This window comes from Pinus tabuliformis, chromosome 4_2, assembly GCF_031772625.1.
Source record: "Pinus tabuliformis cultivar Carrire ecotype Pingquan chromosome 4_2, CPIR1, whole genome shotgun sequence".
NCBI lineage: Eukaryota > Viridiplantae > Streptophyta > Pinopsida > Pinales > Pinaceae > Pinus > Pinus tabuliformis.
Window position 1 is genome coordinate 256,857,384 of NC_142304.1, and position 6,904 is coordinate 256,864,287.

Consider the following 6,904-nt stretch of genomic DNA (forward strand, 5'->3'; position numbering starts at 1 on the left):
GACGATGAAGATGAGAAATAGCCAGGTCCAAACAGGAGTAATTGTCCAACAAATGAAGCAGCGATGGAGTTGCTACAATCTTTCTCCAAGTGGGAGATTGTTGTGTGTGGAGCATGATTGTTCAGAGGTCTTTTGTTTCAGCCGGATGTATACTCCAGGAAGTTTGTACACCCCTCCACGCAAGAGGGACTTGTCCCCCCTTGGGGGCTTCAGGGGCCAGCGGTCCTCCGGGGGGGTTCAGCGGCAGTGCCCTCGAAGTCAAAAATGGTTGTAAAATTGCCTTGTACAAGTATAGTAATTTCTAGTCAATCTAGTCCGTTCGTTAGGCGGATGATTTGACGGTAGAACTTATGTTTATTTTAGGGTTTTTTGCCCTAGAAGGCAACCCCTTTCTTTGTATGAGGGCATTGTATTTGAGGCTATGATATAGATGTGTATTCTCTGAGCAAGAAATAGAGAGGTGAGATTGTGAGAGAAAACAAAGGATATTATAGCGGATTTGTTGTAGGTTGTGTCTCTTCATTTTTCTTGATAATAGAAAGGAAGGAATCATTGTTCAGGCTGGATGTAGCCCAAACTGGGTGAACCACTTATATTTGTGTCTCTCTTGTTTTATGCATTTTCTGTGTTTATATTTCTGTAATATTTTATGTGTTCCATTGCTCCGTATATATAATTTTCTAACAACTGGTATCAGAGCCGAAGGTCTATTTGGCTGATAAACTCGCAGGAAATAAGGTTTCCTCATTTGAGTGGGAGAAATGGTAGAAGATGATAAATTTAGGGTCGAGAAATCTAACGGCCAAAACTTCTCGCTATGGAAGATGCGAGTGGAATATTATTTGTATGATAAAGATCTGTACCTACCATTGAGCGGAAAAACAAAGAAGCTGATGGCTATGACAGATGAAGAATGGAACCTTCTCGATAGAAAGGCACTCAGAACAATATGGTTGTGCCTCGCTATGTCAGTCGCCTTCAACATTTTGAAGGAAACAATGACGGAGGGTTTGATTTAGGCATTGTCGAAACTATATGAAAAACCCTCGGCCTCAAACAAGGTATTTCTTATGAAACGGTTATTTAATATGAAGATGTCGGAAGGTGGATCTGTTGCAGATCATTTAAATGATTTCAATACAGTTACAAGTCAGTTAAGTTCTGTAGGGGTAAAATTTGAAGATGAAGTTAGAGCTTTGTTATTCTTGTTCTCATTGCAAGAAAGTTGGAATGGTTTTGTAATGGCCAACAGTAACTCTGTCTCTGGATCTAGTACTTTAAAGTTTGATGATCTTGTCGGTGCTATCCTTAGTGAGGAAATGCGACGGAAAAGCTCCAGTGAGAAATCAGGTAATGCTTTGAGTGCAGAGTCTAGGGGAAGAAAATGGAAAGAGGAAAGAGCTCAGGATATCACAGTAAATCAAGGAAAGGTAGATCCAAGTCCAGATGGGGATAGTGTGTTGGAAATGAAGAAAGAAAGGACACCTAAAGAAATACTATAGATCTTGGAAGGGAAAAGAAGGAGATGCACAGCAAGAAAACAATCATGAAGCAAATGTGAAGGGTGAGGTATTGCAAGATGATTTGATTCTTTCTTTCTAAAATATTACTGATCCTTGGGTGGTAGGATCAGGGGCCTCATTCCATGCCACACCTGATAAGAAATACTTTCATGACTATGTTCAAGGAGATTTTGGACAAGTTCGTTTGGGTGATGATAAACCCAGTAAAACTGTTGGAATGGGTAAGGTTCTTGTAAAAGAGCAGAATGGAAACCAATGGCTACTAAAGGAGGTAAGGCATCTTCCAGATCTAAAGAAAAATTTGATTTCCACAGGGCAGTTAGGCAGTGAAAGTTGTGTGACAACTTTCACAGATAAAGCTTGGAAGGTCACCAAAGGAGCCCTGGTAATAGCAAAAGGCGAAAAGGTTGGTACATTGTATTTATGAAATGGTATTTCTAACTATGTTAATGCTTTAACTTCCAAAGGAGAAGATGCAACATTATGGCATCATACTCTTGGACACATGAGTGAAAAGGGGATGAATATTCTTCACTCAAGGAATTTTTTGTCGGCTTTGAAGAATGTTGATTTGGACTTCTTTGAAAATTGCATTTATGGAAAACAGAATAGAGTTAGAAATCTCAGGGTTGGGAAAGAAAAGAAGAGTGAAAAATTAGAGCTTGTGCATACAGATGTATGGGGACCTACTCAGATATCATCTCAAAGTGGCTCTCATTATTATGTTACCTTTATTGATGATGCAACTAGAAAAACTTGGATTTATTGTATTAAGAATAAATCTGATGTCTTTGGTACTTTCAAGAAATGGAAAGCTTTGGTTGAGATTGAGACAGGAAAGAAATTGAAGTGTCTTAGATCAAACAATGGAGGTGAATATTGTAGCAAAGAGTTTGATAGGTACTGCTTAGAGCATGGAATTCACAGAGAGAAGATAGTTCCAAGAACACCACAAGAAAATGGTGTGTCAAAAAGGATGAACAGAACAATCATGGAGCGTGCAGGGTGCATGAGATTGCATGCAGGATTGTCTTTACAGTTTTGGGCAGATGCTGTAGATATTGTTGTTTATCTAATAAACAGAGGGCCTTCAAGTTCCTTGGATGGTGGTGTTCTGGAGGAAGCATGGACAAGTAAAAAGGTAAACTACTCATTTTTAAGGCCTTTTGGTTGAAAGGAATTTGTCCATATTGATAAATAAAATAGAACAAAGCTTGAGGCAAAGTCAAAGAAATGTACCTTTATTGGATATGGTGTCAATGATTTTGGTTATCGCTTATATGATTATGAAAATCACAAAATCATTAGGAGCAGAGATGTAGTATTCAACGAAAAGGTCTTGTATAAGAATTAGTTGCAGGTAAAGAAGCAAGAAAAAGAAAACAAGGAATATGTAGTTCTTGACGAAATCACTAAAAAAGTAAAGGTGCTTGAAAATAATAATAATCAACAACAACAACCACCACAATAGCAACAGGCACCCCAAACACATGAAAGTGGTATTAGAAGATCTACTAGGATAAGTAGGCCCCCTGAACAATACTCTCCTTCATTATATTATTTATTATTGACTGATTCTGGTGAACCTGAATGTTATGAAGAAGCAATGCAGGTTGAAAGCAGGAACAAGTGGGAGGTAACCATGGAAGAAGATATGGACTCCTTAATGCATAACCAGACTTGCAACTTAGTCAGGTTGCCTGCAGGAAAATCTACATTGACGAATAAATGGGTTTACAGGCTGAAGGAAGAAGATGGAGCAAAACAGAGGTACAAAGCTAGACTTGTGATGAAGGGGTTTGCACAGAAGAAAGGTATTGAATTTGATGAAATATTTTCTCCAGTTGTTAAAATTACTTCAATCAGAACTATTTTAAGTCTAGTAGTAGCTGAAGATTCACATCTTGAGCAGTTAGATGTAAAGACAACCTTTCTCCATGGGGATTTGGAGGAAGAGATATATATGCAGCAGCCACAAGGAATTTGTCACCGTTTGTCACCGTCCCTGTTACCCCTCACCCGCACACTGGAGGACTCATTCCGGGACCTGTGAGAAGTGACATGACCTGAAACCACTTGCATCATATTCCTCTAAGTATGATCTTCATATGCCCTGAAGACATCTCCTGCAAAATACCCATGAAAACAGCTCTTTTTGCATTAGCACGGGTCCACAGTTCACTGCCCGCGCCAATGAGGGAAATCCTCTAAATAGGGCCCGCCATTGGCGCTCTGTCTCAGAGTCGCACTCGCGCCAACCGAGTTGAGTAAAGTTTCTAACCAACAAGCTCCCGAAGGTTCTCTTCAACCCATTCACCAACTGAATCTATGTTGAGCTAGGATGGTTTGGCTTTGAATCTCCATAGAAGGGAAGTGGTTTGCCACCTTTCATGGAAGTTTCTAAGTGATAAAGCCAATCCCATGAATAATGTGGTTGATCCTATCTCTTTCCTCTCTATCTATAAAAGCTTGTCTCTATGCCTTGAGCAAGCTAGTTCCTGTTCCAGCATAGTGATAGAGAATTCTAGGAGTTCAAGAGTTCGAAGCTGCAAGAGCCTTCTTTGCACCCATAAGGCCAAATCTAAGTGAGGAGATTCTTGTCACCCAAGAGAGAGAGGCTTGTTTCCCATCCCAACAAGCTTTCCAAGACTTGTGTAGCTGACTACCCAGCCAAAGGAGGATTTGATGTCAGAACTATGGTTGTATTCTTCTTTGTTATTTATCAATAATAGATGACTATCATTATGGTTCCACTCTCATTGTCCTATGATTGATGTTGAGTTATATCTTTTTTGACTGATATATAATTGCATCTATTGGATTTTATGCTTGTATTTGTGTTGTTCTTTTCATGTGCAGGTGTCCAATCACGGAGATCGTGGGGATCGTGACTGGCCGAGGCAAAGGAACGAGAGCGACGTCTATTCTACGAATATTAGCGTTGGAATCCAAGTAGGTTCTCATCATCCACTTTTAATTTGCAATTAGGAACTTGCGTGATAGCATTGTTTGATTGTTGCTAGACCCGGTCTGGGCTAATAGGGATCGTCTCTGTCCATAGAGAGGATTTACCTCCATAACAATTTGGCGACTCCACTAGGGAGTTAGCTTTTTGTTTTATTTGTAAACTTTAGATGGAGCCTACACCCAGATATCCTTCGAAATGCTATTGCTTTGTATTAGCGAAGTAGATCAACGCCACTTCAGTCAATCTCCGGTTTGGTTTACGGACTAAACAACTTGGAGTTTGTCTTGTCTCTTTGGTTTCTCTTGTTTTGATTGCTTAGATAGCTTTTTGGGTTGGATTTCTTGCTGTCTCTTACTTCCTGGTTTGCCTAGATATTGTTTTCAAGCCCTGGGTTGCTTGTTTTTGTTTTTGACTTAGCAAACTCGATTAGCGCGCTTTTTAGCCTTACAGTCATGCCAATTGGCGCAAGTTGCTCAAAGACAACCCGCGCCAATCCCATAAAAGCGCGAGTTGCAGCCTGACAGTCGCACCAGGCCTGTCAACTTTTCCAGTTCGCTTGTCTTCAAGCCCTCTGAGCTTGGATTTGTATCTTGCCATGTCTTTTTCAATTACTGGAGTGTGTTTGATCCTTGTTTGACTGGTTTTAGACCTCCATCCTTCGGGTGTTTGCCTTTTTCTATCGATTTCACATTTTAGCCCTAGGGCATCTAGTGGCTTTGTGCGTCGAGCCTTCCGTAGGAGTCTTGGGTTCTTTGATCGTCCAGTCGACTTTGTGATTACCTTTTTGCGCTTGATCAGTAGTTGTCAAAGCCTTTTATTGATATTCAAGTGATTTGCTCCTTTTCCGCTTGGATGTCGCTTGACTTCGTTTGGGCTTAGATTACATAGCTCGTAGAGGTCTTTGTGTTTTCTTCTTGGTTTGAAGGACTGTTTTGGTGTTTTGGGGATTCGATTGTGTTCTCATTGAGTGAAATTTGTCTCTTTTGCTCGGTGTTACTATCTCTCAAAATTTGTTTAGTGCACTTTGCCATTGAAAAGAAAACGAACAATCTCTTTTGCGTTGAATTAGTTAATTGAAATTAGAAGCTTTTCATTGATTAGTGATTTAAAAAAAAAAAAAAAATTGTTTATTTGTCATTAGCTGCATTAGAGTGGTTCTTGATTGTTTGTGGTCATTTTGTTTGAAAATTCTCAACTCTCTCGTAGTTAGTATTCATCGAACGAAATGATATTCTTTGGCATATAGTTTGCATTTAGGGAATTCTGAGAGATTACATACAGTAGGACCTGGAAATCGAAACCTAATCAAAGATCAACCGTAAAATGAACTAAATGAACTTAAAAATGCATTGGAACATAACGCTCACTGATTAGAGGTCTAGGCTAGAGACGTGCTCCGGCATCGTTAAACCTAGTCACTGTTGTTTCACATTACGGTTGGGTGATTCCTCCTTTTGTGACTCTATAGTGGTCTAGCACGGATTTGAGCTCCCACGTACCGTCGCATATATAGGGGAGACCCCACTAGGTTATCATCCTTTATCCACAGGAAGCCGTGTCTGCCGCCTTACAAGCCGTAACGCACTGAACATAGCATTCGAGAATATTGACTATCGTACGGGAAGTCCTTGGTTTTCATATGACTGCCAAGGTGTATATGTAGTTTTATGGATTTGTTTGGTAAACCCTTTGCCTAGTCTCTCCAGAGTAGTCACTTTTGATCCTTTTCAGACTCCTTAAAAGAAAAGGCTCACTTGAGCACTTGTCACTTCAGGCTCACAAAACATTCGAAGGCGACTAGAGTCACCTTTTTTTCCTTTTCTCGACTCTTAAAACATGAAAAGGTCAAGTTCAGTTCCTTTGTCTTAAAATTTATTCGGCCGCATTCACATTTACCCGGTTAGATCTTGTTTGTGTTAGCTTGAGTAGGCTTCTTTTCATTCTCGATGGCAACTTTTTCGGGGTTCACCAACCCAGGGATCCCCTCTGACAGGAACCCTGGTCATTTCGCTCCTTTTGGAAATTTTGGCGCTCCTTATATGGCGACGTTGTCCCTCCCAGGGTTAACTGTTGGGTTGCTGGTTTGGTTGTTCTCAACCTCTTTGGTCCCTGTCGTCTCACTGTCTAGTCAATCCGTCCCTCCACCTGAACAACATCATGTTGATTCTAAGGTGGATCTCTCCCCTTCTACGCCCACTTCTACGTCCTCATCTTCTACTTCACCTGGTGAAAGTCTAGATTCGAGTAACCGGGTGGCTAAGAAGAAGACGAAGAAGAAGAAGGCTCCTAAGGGAGAGGTTACAAGTGCAGCTACCCCCTCGAGTACACCTGAAGTCGGGCCCCCTTCCGTTCCTCCACGAAAGGTCAAGTTTCCTTGTCAATTATGCAAGGAGGACCATCTTCTTCGCGATTG